Genomic DNA, 16,260 nt, shown 5'->3' on the forward strand with positions numbered 1-16,260 from the left:
CCAGCGGGGCGGTCTTGCTTTAGAGCAGGAGCAGACACGGGGTATTCAGCGACCGGGCCAGATAGTGGTTTAATTTATTCAAGATGTTCATTCATATGAAAATTGTATTTTTGTACATAAAGAGCTTTATTCTATTATTATGCCTCTTATCAAAGTGGGTTCTTTTTTTTTTTTTTTTAAGAAATTGTACTTTACCCTGTAAATAAAATTTTTAACGTTTTTACTGAATTTCAGCAGTGCTTCTGGACTTTTGTTTCTTAAGCTCAGGGTTTTTTGCTCCTCAGAGGAGCCTGGGGTGGAAGGGAATGTTTGCCCCAAGGCGATGCTCAGCACGGGCCAAGCCAGTGTTTCTCACACCACACTGGCCACAGACACGTGCGGCTACCTGCAAACATCAGCTGGCCCCCGAGTCTCAGAGAGAAGGGATTAGAAACCCGTTCAGGATACGCAGGCAGAGAGCAGGAGCAGTGCCTCCAGCAGTGCTGGTGTTCAGGGCTGTCTTTGCCCCGGTTCATAAGGGGAGCTGGAAGGTGTTGGGGGATTTGGGGCAAGGAGAGGATGCTGCACCCCTGAGTAGGGTATGGAGCTCACAGCTTTGCCTAAACCTGCAGCGCTGGGAGAACCTGGCTGGCATGAGCTGTCCCTTTTCCCCAAGTCACGGGGTGGGATGGAGGCTCTCCCTGCTCACTCCCACGCAGGGTGAGGGGAGAGGGTGGACGGAGGTGCATTGCATGGCCTTGGCACCAGCCCTGGCATGGCTATGGCTCTCAGCTAGAGATTGGGGGTGTCAAGAGGGGCCCTCGCCTCCACAAAATCTGCTCCACTGTTGGGAAACCCCAACCTTTCCTTTCTCCTGCATTTGTGCGCGATGGGGGAGCCCTCTGACCCCCCAAATCCTACCATGCTGAAGGGCTTCTACTCTTCATGCCTCCATCCTCCCCCTCTTCAGCATTGCTTAACGCTCCCATATCGCACCAGGCACCCAGACACCTTTAAAAGCAACAGTTTTATCCTCGTCACCCTGTTTTATGGGGGGAATGAGGCAGCTCAGCCATGTCTCTCCAGCCACCTCCAAAACACTGGTGAATCAGAGCTGTATGGGCAGTTAACAGGGTGTTTGTGGGGAAAGGAGGTGGATGCTTGGATATGTGGTGTGGTACAATACCAAGTATGCTAAAAAGTGAGGTCCTACACATCTCAGATAGGCCAGTCCAGAGTTAGTGGGATGAATTGACTCATTTTTCTGTGCCTCGGTTTCCCATCTGTCAAATTGCGGTACCACCATCCCCTCACATCATCAGTGAATTTAATGATTTCATTAAGCAGAGCTTTCAGAGCACTCGGATGCTCAGGACTGCTGTAAAAGCCCAAGAAGAAATTCAGTCTTCAGGACATGATCATATACTGTGCAGGGAAAAAGGCAGAGGGCAGACACTGAAAGCATCGCACAAAACACTGAGAAGCTGTTCATCACACAGGCAAAGTCTGTGCCTGAAAATCAACCCTCCTATGTAATGAAGAAGGTGGAGACATTATCAAAAATATAACATGGTATCATATAATTGCCACAAAAATTAGGAGAGGAGCTGCATTAAATTTGCACAGACACCTCAGTGTCAGCATTTCCTCCTTTTTGAGTGCCTGAGTCTGCAATCTTTATATTTTTTTAACATAGTTTTCATATGCTTGTCTATACACACACACACACACATCCAGCTCTGTTTCTCAGTAAGTATAAATGCTGAAAAGGAAATATTATTGCTTGGAAATCCTAATAGCAGCATAATACTTATATTAATTAAAGGCACCAGCAACCAGTATAGGCGAGTTCCTTAATGATGTCCTGTTAAATAAAAGAGATTTGTGAAATCTAATTCTGGCAGTAACAGGTCTTGATCTGTGACGCAGTGAAGCTTTGCTTGCACCTGCCCTTGAAAGCCAGGAGGTTTTGTATGGAGTAGCCTCCAGGGGCTGAAATTTAGTACAGTCCATGGAGACGGAAGGTCATCTAAAGTCACTGGGTCCCAAGACACTGGACTTCAATCTCAAAGAAAAAAAAAACTCCACAAAACTTCAAAATATCCTCTCTTCTTTTGTGTTTTCTTAGCTGCGAGCAGAGATCTGTGGACATTATGCAGTATATAAAGACCGTACATCTACCAGGACTCGGTGTATGATGTTAATGTTCCTAATGGGCAATGAAAGCTGCAAACTGCGTGAGGATACAATTAGATTCATACATTAACATGAGTCAGAGAACAGTTTTTCCCCCGAGCGGTGATAGGTTCAGACATAGTTGAACAAATCTGCCGCCGGGACAGATGGAATGCCTATATTCAGAGGCTGCGGGACCAACCTGCACCCCCGTTTACAACAACGGGGTTTGTATTTGTTTTTATGAAAAGGATAGTTTGGTGAATTGACAGGGAGCTGGAACAGGCTTCCCCGATTGCAAACGGGTGGATTTTTAATTGCACTAAAATCATCTCCTTGCACAAGTAGGACAGGAAAAAAAATAGGTGAATTAAATGCTAGGGCTGAGGAAATCCTTGGCAAATTCTTTGGAAATACCAGATAGTAAGTGGCAAGACCCTTACTGACTTCAGAAATAACTGAAATAGCTTGATTTTGAATCTTGGTGCCACATTACACATACGTATATGCATTTTTTCATATGTCTGCTGATAGGTGTTGGTAATCCTTTATCCTTGCTGGATCCAAACAACCACCTCCGGGGCATGCAAGCATTAGGGACCCTCTGCCAGGAGGTTCTGCAAGCCCTTAGGTCTCACTTAATTCCCCTTTAGTTAGGAGAGAAAGTGTGAGATGGCCCCATAGATAGGGCATCCTTGCTAGCTGGGAAACGTGCTTCCAGCACAGACTTTCTCAAAACACAACTGAGATTATCCCACTTTCTCTCTGCTGAGATTTACTGCGGGGAAACAGTCCGCTACCACCTACAAGATGCTCGTGTGCTCTGGGGACAGGGCCCACAGCAGCCTGACAGCGCTGGAGCTACTCTGTCCCAGCCTTTTCCAACTGATTTGAAGCTCTAGAGAGTCTCTATGAATTACCTATGCTCAAGAAGTGAGCAAATAGCTGCGCATCCAAAATTCTGTACAAGTTTTAGGTATTTTCTGTGATTTCGATGCTATGTGGTGCCCTACTTATTGTCATCCCTGCTGGGATGAGGCTCAAACAATGCTTAGGGTGTAGTTATTAACAAGAGCATCCTCAGAAGGATTTTCATTATTGGGTGTCAATCTGTTGTAGATCTTGATTTTACTCTGTGCATGATGTGTAAAATATAGTCTGCGGTACTACCTGTGAGCACATGAAACTTAATACTATAATTATAGATCTCTGGGGCTCAAATGCTCCATTAAGACTGATTTGTATGGTAGGTAGAGATTGTCAGAACAGAAGCAGGTGAGAACTAATTCTCAGGAGCTTTTTTATTGGTGGCATATGCAATTAAAAGAAATCATCTGGAGGAGCAGAGCTGCTAAGGACCGAGCAGATTTACTGACTGTACTGTACGTGAGCACTGCAGAACGGAGATGCCAAAATACTGCATAAAATACTTTCAGCTGATACTTTGCTGAACTTTTACAGTCTTCAAAGGATGTTACTGAAGCATTTGTTAATCTAGATTAACTGACTTGTTAAAACCAGTTTTATGCCCAGTAGCCCGGTAATAGTGCCCATGATCAACTAATCCCTTTTCTCTCTTCCTCCTCAACCAAAAAGCATAACGGTCAATATGAAAAAATACTGAAGATATCACAGATGTCACAGAGCCATGGTGAAGTAACAGGTCCTTTTAAAAGGCCTGTGGGACCCAGCCCCGTTATTAATCACCAGGGTAATGAGGAGTGTAAGGCTGAGCTGAGGATGTGAAATAGCTGTGCCCCCTGGAAATAGGGTTTTCCTCCCCACCGCCTCTCTGCTGGGGTTACTGTCCCCTCAGGAGAGATGGCAAACGGTTCACGTGAGGCATTGCTGGTGCCAGATCAAGGCCCCGCATGCTGAGCGATGCTCCTCTATTATCATATTATTATTATTATTGTTAGTTTTCAGTTGTCAATCTTCCAGTTTAAGATCCACTAGACAAGAGTGAGTAGACTCTTCCCAACGGATAATGCTCTTCTCTGTCAGCGTGGAAATGCTGATGGCACAGCACTCGTCGTTATTCAGGTCTCCCACTTTTGCCTCTATTTGAGAGTCACTGCATCAGTCAGTACCTCCCATCTCGCTGTTTGAAAATCTTATGAAACTCTGATGGTTCAAAAAGGAAAAAGAAATATCACATTAGAGAGGCTGGGACAGAGATGCCGCCCTTCTCCGTGCCATGTGCATGACTCCGCAGGTATAAGAAACAGTTCTCACTCGGCTCCTGCCCCATTTGTTTGACTCGTTGACTGTCAGTAGGACTTTGGCGAGGGTCAGTAGGACGGAGCACGCAGCAAACTTCTGCATAGAGTAAAAACTTGCTGAAGCAAGACTTTTAGAGAAGAGATGAGCTTTATTCTTTGAGTAATAGTGAATAAGGGTCCACAGACACAGTCTTGCATGCACTGTGCCAATGGAAGCGTCGACATCAAGTTCAGAAAGTGGGTTTTCTAAGGCTGTAACTGGAAAGAAAATACTTAGAGTGTCTCACTAACATCCCTGCTCTGAGCTCATTGATTTAGTTGCACTATCCAGCCCCCTGCTCCCTTGCTTTCCACCCAGGAGATTCATTGTGCTTCAGGGAAAGACCAGCCTGTGTCAGTGCACGGCCTCCTTTCCACTCTTGCTTCATGCCCGTGAGATGCGCTTAATTACGAATTAAAGCATGTGAGGGGACTGATGCCTCTATTTCCCAAACAGGGATTTGGCAGAGTCCTCAGGACTTCACTGTCTCTTTCTTGGATTATTACATTCTGCACATTCCAGGATAATCTTTTTTTTAACCTGAAGATTTCACAAAGTTGCCTTCTAGGAAAGCATTTAAAGCTGTCTAATGGCAGTCCAAGGTGATTACGGACCATAATGGTTTGTTGCAAAAATAATGGATTAAGTTCCATCTGTAGGAGTTAATTGGACTTATTTCTACAAACAAACAACTTGTTCTGCTCCTCTCTGTATGGCAGATGTCAGCAATCTTTATAAAATCATAGCCAGGAGTACCTCCAGCAGGACTGTCTACAGCAGCATTTGGTGTCTGTAGCCCAGCGCAAACCTGGCAGACCATCGTGCTTCTCCAACTTGCAGGTTTCCATTGAGATGAGAAGCCTGAAGAAACACAACATTTGCAAATACGAAAGCTGCAAATACAAAATCCCATACCTAAGATGGTGTTAGTCCACTTTGGAAGGTGGCAGGAGAGGGGACATATAGCCCAAGGGACACCGTGGACTCAGTAGTTTGTCCCCGTCCCTACCGTGGGGACCAAGAGATTAAGGGGTCCTTGGGGAACACTTCAGTTTAGATAAATGAGGCCAAACAGAGGAGGCAAATGTTAAAAAGCAAAGGGAGGACGATGAAAATCCCAGCGTGGTCATATTCACGTTGGATTCCCCACGTTGACCTTCAGGATAACGTACTGAAAAGAGAGTCTCAAAGGCAGGATCAGAAAGAATGGAAACCACTAGTGGCAGGTAAAAGTTGAGCAAACTGCACTAAACAGTCCTTTCCCACCTGAATTTCTCCTTGAAAATATTCACTTCTGAGAAAGCGAATGTCCTCCTTGGCAAGGCTGCTCTCCTTGTGGAAGAATGGCACATGGCCTTAGGAGGTAAATCTTAACACGGACCAGAAAAAGCATCTCTTCTTCCCCTGTGATTTTCCAGTTAGGTCTCTGGGATTCACGGGAAACAGGCAATATTTACAGATTATTTTGCCCAGAACCTAGAAAAGCTAGAGACCTTACCAGTAAAGACCAGCAACTATATGCAGCTGAGTCAATCCCTCCCTCCAAAGCCTAAGTAACTTGATTTACTTTTTTTCTTTTTTTACTTGGCTATCCTTAGATATAAAGGCACAAGTTGCTTCTCTAGTTCACCAGTAGGAGTATTCAAACTGAAGAGATTTAACTCCTAAGATAAAAGAATATGGCATTTTTTTTTTCTTCCTATTTGAGTATCATCTCTCCTGCAGCAAGTCTTTTGTGATCTGAAAGGAAAACCTTTCCTGTCACAACATCAGTAATGGATATTGCTCTCTCAATTACCCGTTGCTTCGCCAGGAGAGCAACTGATGCGCATCGTGTTTATCCAGCTCACTGAAGTGCTTTCATTATCTAAGAAAAGAGGTTAATTAGTATTTAATCAATCTTTTCACAGGGTACAGTTTCCTCCTCACCTATTTGCAATCCAAAAAGATGTCAGCTTCCAAAGCCATAATGCCCTCTTGATAAATCAAGTGGCAGCTAATGAGGTCTGTGGTCCCAGGGAAGGAGGGTCCGTCCGGGCTACCTGACCTGCTGTGGCTGTCACCGGCACGGCTGTCACCTGTGCCACTCTCCCGGGAAGCACTTGTTGGGATGCCGGGAGATGCACGGAGCCATATGGGATGCAGGGAAGGGAATTGCCAGCTGAGGGAAGGTGGTGGCGGCTGTGCACACCCCAGCTTGGAGTGTAAGTGTGTGCGTGTGTCCAGTGCATGCTTCACGCTAACCAAGCTCGGAGCAGCCACGAGATAAATCTCACAGAAACTCTACCCTCTGGAAAGAAACAGATGGGATCTTTCTTTCTTTCTTTCTTTCTTTCTTTCTTTCTTTCTTTCTTTCTTTCTTTCTTTCTTTCTTTCTTTCTTTCTTTCTTTCTTTCTTTCTTTCTTTCTTTCTTTCTTTCTTTCTTTCTTTCTTTCTTTCTTTCTTTCTTTCTTTCTTTCTTTCTTTCTTTTTCTCTCTTTCTTTCTCTCTTTCTTTCTCTCTTTCTCTCTTTCTTCTCTTTCTCTCTTTCTTTTGTTTTTGTTTTTGTTTTTGTTTTAAAGTGTATTTAAAGATAACTTGGGAGCCATTCTTGCACCTGTATGGGGCTGAACCAGAGGTGAATAAGAGATGCTAATGATGCTTGGTGCCAAAAGTTATGGATAATAAAAGCATTAGCCTGTTTCAAAGAAACATATGTAGAAGGATGGAGTTTCCTTCATTAGGCAGTAGGCGAGTTTTTGTTCTTCCCTGAAAAATGCCAGGAGCAAAACCGAACCTCTCTCTCTCACCGTTTCCACTACATTAGTCCTGCCGGCTGCAGCTCCGCACAGCTGTACCGAAGCTAAACTGTGGCTGAGACAAACACCCATCAAAGCAAAGGAAACTTAATTTTGGCCACTCTCAGAGGGGATCTTGGGTGAGATACTGGTCCAGGACAGTTGTTCCAGCCACCCGACCTTCCCATCTTAAAAAGGGCCCAGCAGCACTTGTAGTAATATTTTTTCTGAGATATTTAAGCAGAGAAAGTGGCCCATGCACCCATATGCTCAACCCCTTTTGGCTACTGGGCTATTCTCTCCGTAGCCGCTGCTGCTGACAATGAGGGGCCGAGCCACATGCCCTGTGGTAGCCACGCTCTGGATTTCTTTCCCTGACTTTGGGAAATTCATTGTCTTTAGCATCGTCTGTAGGTTCAAAGTCCGCTTTCACTCCGTGGGGCGCCCTTTCTAGGTTCATAAAGCTACGTTCAGAAATCTTTGGGCAGACCCAAAGCTGACAAAAGTGTCATTAAATAATGCTGCCAATGAATGAAGCTACCAAAGAAGACATAGTCCAGTTTGCATCTCAGTTACAAGAAGAAAGTGCAATGACAGAGTGAGTAATTGGCTAATTGTCTATACGAGCTCTATTTTAACAGTGCAGTCGTGCGATCGCACCATCTGGGGGGAGCTCGGGGAGGGAGCCCCAGCACACACAAAGCCGGCGTGCGTTTCCCGACATGCAGACCAGGCAACTGCCTCCTTCCCAGGCAGGCAGTGGGAGCGGCAGGGCCCCCAAATACAGGCTGAGACGCTGAACCTCTGCTGACGGTGAAAAGCGGGGGTTTTGCCAAGCAATTTCTGCATTTTTTGGAATGCACGCCGAAGCCCACCTGAGTTGCACAGTGAAATCACAGAATCATAGAATCGTTTAGGTTGGAAAAGACCTTCAAGATCATCAAGTCCAACCGTTAACCCAGCACTGCCAAGTCCACCACTAAACCATGTCCCTAAGCGCCACATCTACACGTCTTTTAAATACCTCCAGGGATGGGGACTCCACCACTTCCCTGGGCAGCCTGTTCCAATGTTTGATGACCCTTTTAGTGAAGAATTTTTCACTAATATCCAATCTAAACCTCCCCTGACACAACTTGAGGCCGTTTCCTCTTGTCCTATCGCTTGTTATACTTGGCAGGAGACCAACACGCACCTCGCTACAACCTCCTTTCAGGCAGTTGTGAAGTAACCCAACTGGCGGTGAATGGCGATATCTGCCTGATTGCACGGCTGCTAATGAGCACAATTAAACGGGAGATGTTGGATGGGTGGTAGGTGCAATGAGCCAGCACCCCTGGCCCAGGCTTGTGCGAGGCGGCGAGGGTGCTGCCGGCTGGGGTCGGGGAGCTTGTTGCACAGGCGTGCTTCCTGGGACTTTCAGAAATGATGGCATTTCCCCCTCCTCGTCTTGAAAAAGCTGAATTACTGCCTTTGAGTCCCCATCTATTTTCCTCCAAAGTTACCATGAAGCAAAAAAGTATAAATCACACTTTTAAGTGGGCCTGGCACTTGGCTCACAAGAAGAAGAAGAAGAAAAAAAGAGGTAATGCCATAATGTAAAATAGTTAAAAGCTTATTAGAGCCGTTCAGGGCAGTATGATTTCCACTTTGTTTCAGAACACCCCAAGCCCATCCTTTCATGCTATTGTGAAGGCAGCAATTCAAATCTCCCTTTGTCAGTATGAATGGCCCCTCTTAAAGCTCTTTTATGCCAACATATTCCCTACAGGCATATGCCCTTTAGCTCTATTACTGATTTACCCAAGTATTCAGCCCATACCTTCTGCTTTTCTTTTTCACTTACTGAAGTTCCACATGACACGAGCTGCAGCCTCTGCTTTGGTGCCTGCCCCACACCCCGGCCCCAGCCGGGATGCTGCTGTCTCCGCCGCTATCTATCTCACCAGGAAAAGCCACACAAAAAAACTAAGAGGAGACTTTTCAAATGATTGATTTTTCTTCCCCCCCACTTCTACCTCCCCCCCTTCTTTCCATCCCTACATTTGTTAGCGCAAACAAACGAGTGAGGGTATATACCCCCCCCCCCCCCCCCGGGGGGAAAAAAAAAAAAAAAAAGGGAGGGGCCGCGACTCTTCCCCGGGCGCCTGAGCCAGGACCGTAGGGGAAAAAGAGCCTTGCAGGCTTTGAGGGGGGAAAAATGCGAGTGTAAAAAACGCAAGTGGGCCTATTACCTCTACTTACCCTAATTAGACTTGCTTTGAAGGGCTATTCAGAGATTTTGAAAGGCTGTCCTCTCCCTGCATCTCATTGTGCAATGTTTGCAGAGACATTTGCATCTGTTTGTGCTTCTGAAAATAGCAATGGATGCTTTCAAGAAAGCAAAGCCACCTCCAAGCCCCTCCGCACCAAGCCAAGGGCCGCAGCAGTCGAGGTATGTGCGGCCGTAGCTGGGCGGGGGGACACCCCGGTTTCAAGGGTTTCAGGGTTCTCCGCCGGTCCCTATTTAAACAATTCCCTTTAACAATGCAATTTTAGGCATAAAATCTGCTAACTAGATTAAATCCAGATGACACAGGATGCAGAAATGGAAAAAAAATCAACGCTAAAGTAAATGGTAGGCACCCTAACAGGATTGAAAGTGTGAAATCCATGCAGAGCTAGAGAGAATAGCTGGCAGCGCAGCCCAGGCTTTCATACGCATATGGCCTTGACCATTTGACTCTGGTCCCATTGAGGTGATCAGCTGGAGACGTGAAGGGGCATCTCTGGCAACACACACGTCCCGCTCGCTCCTTGAAGAAAGCCCACGAAATAAAGCTGCATAAAGGTGATTGATAGTAAACATTTTGTAATTTGGAGGGATTAAACTTGCGGGATGATCTTGATCAGGTTCTCAAGGCATTGCCAGAATGCAATTACATTAGAATAGCCGCTGCTGGATCGCTGCTGGCAAAGCCACAATATCCGCCAAAGAAAGGGGGTGTGAATGGGACAAAAGGGTTAATTTGAATACGTGCTGAAAAGACTGGAGGTGGACAAGGAGCTCTGCAAGGACTTCATCAGGAGCCGTGGGCAGAAGGAGACGGTTTTGCAAATACAGAGGGCGAGCGGAGAGGATGTTTGTAAAGCACACTTGGAAAGGGGCGGGGGGGAGGGGAGGAAAAAAAAGCCCCACAAAGCTCAAACTGCTTCTTTCTTACATTGCCCTTGGCTACGCTCGGAGGAGCACAAGCCCCACAAACTGCTTCTTTCTTACATTGCCCTTGGCTACGCTCGGAGGAGCACTTTACACTTTAGAATCACAGGGAAAAACAATGGGATAAAAGTCGTCTTCTCCGTCTGTCCTCGGCCGCCAAAGCTCAAACTGCTTCTTTCTTACATTGCCCTTGGCTACGCTCGGAGGAGCACTTTAGATGGATTAATCACAGGGAAAAACAATGGGATAAAAGTCGTCTTCTCCGTCTGTCCTCGGCCGCAGAGGGGCTGCGCTGCTCTTTCCCCACCGGCGCATGGCGAGCGCTGGCTTCTGGCCTGGGCACGGACCCAGTCCGGCCGCGACGGGTGAACGGATCCCTTGGTAGTGGGCTGCACGTTTGGGAGCTGGAAGTCCCACGGGCTTTTTATCAGGGAGACCCGATTAAGGTTATGCTATCAGCAGGTTGAAGATTTTATCAGATTACTCCTCCAAAAATGCTTCGCAGGAATTAAGCATGCAAATCCACTCAGCCGCTCTGGGGACAATACGCTCCCCCATGCCAGTGAAATTCTCCTGCTAGCTCAGGCACCCATGACATGGGCTTTTCCACTCATCTTTTTAACCTTTAAACACACACTGGCATCTGGAAAATGCTCCCATGCGTGGGCCAGGCTTGGATGTGCTGGGTGGGCTGGGAGGGGGTATGTCCCACCTCTCCAAGGTGATGGGGAAGATGCTGCTCTGTCACCTCCTCCCCATCCCTGCCCCGGTCAGAACCACGGCTGCACCCCCTCCGCTGCAGCACCTCTTTAAAGAGGGAGGGCATGTCCTGTGCCCTCCCAGAGGTGCTGCAAAGTGCAGGAACTGAGCCTGAAGCGGAGCAGCAAGGTCTGAAGCCAAGTGGGGGTGGAGGACACAGATGGGGGAAGCCCAGGTTTCAAGAGAGGAGATGGGAACATGATGCCATCGCTGCCGGCTTGTGATTTATGGCAGATCTCACACTCTTTGGGGCTCTCTGTGCAGTAGCCGGAGGCTGTATGAAGATGTCGCTGTCTCGGTTAGGCTGATAGCAAGCAGCTGGGCACGGGTTTGGGGCCAGGCAGGGCCAGGCAGGGTGGTGACCCTCAACACCCCAAATCAGCCCAAAGGTCCCTGGGAGGGATGTGGCTGTTTGCACAAGCACCCTTCCCTGCAGGGAACCACTGGTTGGGACAGAGTGGCCTCTCTTGGCAATTAAGAGCTATTCAAAGCGAGGCACTGGCTGTGCATAACAACAACGGTAGTGACCGCGCTTGCTTACAGACCCCTGCCCCATCCCACCTGTCCCTGCTGCCACCCCCTGCCCCAGCGAGGGTGCCAGCCCCAGGGACGGTGCCAGCCTGGCCGCCTGACCCAGGCGTGGGTGATTGCACCCCCTGAGGGGGGCAGGTCAGGGCTTGGCATCCTCCACGGCGCAGAGACTTGGGCTGCTCCAGCCCTTTTTTGACATTTGAAACTCTGAATGGAGTTTCAGCATTTTCTGCAGAGACACAAGTAGGGTTTAGCTCTGCTTTTTTCCTTTGGGACATATGGATACAGCATATAATGTCCGCGCTGTATCTCTGCCACCACATTCATCAAGCACTCCCCAAAAGCAAAACAAGCCTATTTTCTTTTTGTATCCAGAAATGCAGAACCCACAGGGAAACCCACTTTCCATCACCCCCCCACCGCTTGCTCAGCCAAACCTAAAGCCAGCAGAGACCCCGTGGCAGAAGGAGCCCGAGGAGCTCCAGAAACTCCCCAGCAGTGCGTTTTCCAGGGTGGCTTTGCCCGGCAGCGCGTGTGCCTGCGCTTTCTCCCTGGCTGCCCCTCGCTGCCAGTTTGGGAAGGGTTTTTTTCCACTGGGTTTTTGTTTCCTTTGAGAACACCCCGTGTTTGTGTTGCTCTTTCTCCGCGGCACAATGCGCCTCTCCATTTCCTCGGCCGGGGGCTCACGCGAGCGTCAGATCTCGGCAGAGCGAAGTCGCAGGGGTCGCGGGTCACCCGAGGGCATCGGGGACAGACAAAGTCTCTTCAGCCGCTAATGTAAGCCGGGGTAACGGCGCGCTGAAAGCACATCCACTTGAGACTATCTACAAGGCACTCAGCCCTCTCTAAGGGCTTATAATGTTGACTCTCCTGTCATTGGATCCAACCTTACTATAAGCCCTGGAGGTATGGGGGGCTTAGAGACATTCATTCAGAAAAATAAATCCCCCTGCTACCATTCTCTTCATGAAGATAAATATACCACAAACAGAACAAGGAGAGTCTGAACTCCTGATCTCTGCTCCAGCCGCTTAAAAATTGCCATTAAAAAAACCAACAGTTTATTAAACTCCTTTATTATTTGCCATTAAAAAAAACCAACACAGTTTATGACACTCCAAAGCAGTTTATTAGTATATTTTACTAGCAAAACTTGCTTTCAGCTCGATGTCGCTTCTACTCTACTCAAAGGAGAAAATTTTGCAAAGAAAATGGGGTTTGTTTGTATTTGAACTCGCCATTTCTTGTGGTGTTGCAACCCGAGCTGCTCCAGCCCAGGGGAGGGTTTGTATTCCCTGCTGGGGGGGTTATTGCTCAGCTCCAAACTGATGGTCTTTGCATTGGTATTAAACCTGGGAAGCCTCCTTGGCGAGCAGGACCGCAGCTTGGCCGGGGCTGTACAGACACTAGGGAACCTGGAGCACCAGTTCCCAGCCTGGAAAGACTTTCTGGGCACCACGGTACCCGGCGTAAGACTGTCAAGCACCGCACAGTGTCACCCCTCCTCTAACTGCTTCGTGACCTCTTTTGCCTCTATAGTTCTTGCCCAAAGCTGTGTCTGGACCCACTGGAATGAGGGTCTGGTGTAAAATCTGCACGAGATGGATGTATTCAGCTGGTACTCAGCCAGGAGGAAAACCAACTACCTAGGGGTTGTGCCTCCATCTCCCAACCGAAAGTCAGCCTCCTTTCCCCATCCCTTCTCTTACATCAAATGTTGCTGAAATACCCCTTAGCACCTGGCTGTGCTGATAGAGCCTTTGGTGGTTGTGGATCTTTGCAGATTTACAGATTTTTCCTGAGAAAGGTGCCTTAGTGACCTCTGGGAGTGCAAAAAGAGCAGCAGGTTGCCTCTAAGTCCCTGTCTTTAAGTGCATCCAACCTGGCATGTTCCCAGTAGATACACATCCCGGTGAGCTGGCTTCTCCAGTGCATCAGCTGTGAGGGCGGGGGAGTCCCGGGGCCAGAGCTCCCTGCTTAATCCTGGTGAGCACAAGTTGGAGCTGCCCATGAACTGCCCTAAATGTCCACGAACCTGGGAAGGGGGACATGTGGAAGGTCTCCAGCAGAGGCAAGGCACAGCAAGGTCTCTGGTTAACAGATCTGGGCTAGTGTCAGCATTTCTTCTTCCACTCCTATGTGGTTGGCTCACTCAAAAAATCACTCAAACCATTGATTTTTATGAGCATTTTACCTTCCACTGTAGCTAGACCTAGCTCTGGATGAAGATGTGAGTTTTAGACCGTCAAGTTTTGCCTCCACCTGCCAGGTGTTTAAGGTTCACTGGCATCTTGAAAGCAAAGCCTGAGAGCAGCAGCAGACCAGCAGGCTTCGAAATGCAACAAATTCTTTCTTCCCAAGTTAAGAAAAATAGCCTGGTGAATGTGGGTGCTCTTGCAAACAGACTTCCCTCCTCTACCTCCACCTGTTCATTTTCTGTCACCCTTGCTGGCATGGTGGGGACAGCAGGTCGCTGCCACCTGCAAGGGTTCAGGGGAGAGGGGACCAGGCTCTGCGGCATCGCATGTGTGCACGGTGAGGCGCTCAGATCTCGAGGGGGAAAACATGCACAAAGGGGGAAAGTTGTTGCCTTGGGGAGGGAAAAGGCTGAACTGATCAAACTGCTGATCTAAAAGAGGAATAATGGGATTTTGTGGGATTCACACTGATGTTCAGATGAGAGGAGCCTCTGGTTGTCTTTTTTCTTTCAAGTCACTGAACAAGAATTTTAAAGCCCCTTTAAAATCTGCCTTGGCTGAGCTAATTATTATCACAGGAGTTATTAGACAAAAGCTCAATGGCTTTCCAGTGGCTCTTCAACAGTTTCTGGGCTGCCTCGACAACAAGAACTAGAGCTCCTTTTTTTGATTGCCATATTCTTCTAAAAGTTTTCAACTGCTGGTCCTTGTTTTAACCCTTACAGGAAACACAGGCAGCCGAGATGGGTGCCCATCACCCCGGCTCACTCTCCTCTCACCCCACAGCCTGCAGCATCGCTGTTCCCCATCGGCACCCCTGGCCTGCACGCAGCCGTTTTCTTTTCTCAAGTCCGTTGGAGGAAAAATAAATGTCACAACAGAGTATCCAGTTTTTGAGTAGCGAGACAGAGACCTACAGGAAGCAGCAGCCAGCCTGCGCCTGGCCAAGGCTATCCAGTGACTTATTCAAGGAAGCCATTCACCTTCTCCCCAAGGAGAGGGCTGCCCTGGGAAGCAACCGGCCCCAGCACAGAGACGTGCTTGTGGGCTTTCTGTCTGAGCAGGTCACCGGAGCGCTCCCAGGACACGGCCCGGACTGTGAAGCTCCAGTCCTGCAGCCTTTGTTCTCCACCAATGCTTTCGAGATCTTCCCAGTTTGATAAACTGTCTTTTTTTTTTTTTTTTCCTCCCCTAGGAGAAGTAATAATTACGTTTTTTAACTAGGGGTACCCAAGGAAAAGCAAAAAGCAATAAACAAAGCAATAAGTAATAAGCAAAAAAGCAAAGACAGCAATAAGTCTGTTTGAGGTGGGTATTTCTCCAAAAACTCCCCAGCACCAGAGGGGACCTGGGACCTCATTTAGGCCCTCCGAGACTGATAAACCTTTGGTATTTCCGAAGAAATAATTTCCCCACTCCCAAGCAGAGTGGCAGTGCATGAAATGCAGAAACCATTTTTTAGTGCCCTTGTAGCTCTACCCAGCCCCGGGGCTGCGTGGCTGTGGGGTGCGCTTGTGGGCCCCACGACCCAGCAGTGTAAGCATCTTGTCCCGTGCCTCCATCCCAGCTGGCAGAGGTGCAGGCCTAGCACTGTTTTCCCTTCTTTTTAGGAAACCTTTGCTAAAAAGAACCTGTTGATTGTGTAAGCAAGCTGGGAATTGGCGGTGGCAATAGCTGGAAGCTGTCCTGTAGCAGACGTGGGAGCTGCTGGATCAGTCCCGCAGGTCCCAAGCCCACAGACTGGTCCTCGTGGGGCTCCCAGCAGCAGCAGTAAATGGCTGCGGTGATTTCTTTCGCATTGTTTTGAGAGGGTCCTTCAAGATAAATGGAATTTTTTTTCTACGCAACTGAACATCTAAACAAAACCTTTCCGAGGACTCCGGGAGAGACGCCTGATGGACAGCCAGGAAATGGGAATGATCGATCAAGCACTGATGGCCGCAGTGCTGGCACCCGGGCTCAGGTTTCGGGACAGAGCCTGATAACCAAGCACCTCTCATTTGTGCTGCCTGCACAGCTGCCGGACAGTGTGCTGCCTGCACGGGCAGCTCCCTGCCTTCCCCTGTAGTGGGCGACCAGAAAGTGTCCTGCCACTGCAGCACCCATCCCTGGCGAGGCAGGAGCCGGGGTGGCTGGCGCAGGCACCGGCTGGGTGGGAGGAGGATGCTTGGGGCTTTCTCCATCACTTGAGCTTTCTTCTCTTTTAGCATAAAGGAAAGCAAACGACCGGCCCGCCACGCTCCCGACTTACCGCACCAAACACGATTATTTTAAGGCAAGAGAAGGTAGTAGGGAAAAATCTTCAGTGTTAAATAAATCACAGATGAGCTGAAACGGGCTGTTGCCTCACGCTGGCCCAGCCCAGGTGGCCGCTGCCAG

The sequence above is a fragment of the Aptenodytes forsteri genome, unplaced genomic scaffold (genome assembly GCF_000699145.1).
Source record: "Aptenodytes forsteri isolate BGI_AS27 unplaced genomic scaffold, ASM69914v1 Scaffold54, whole genome shotgun sequence".
NCBI lineage: Eukaryota > Metazoa > Chordata > Aves > Sphenisciformes > Spheniscidae > Aptenodytes > Aptenodytes forsteri.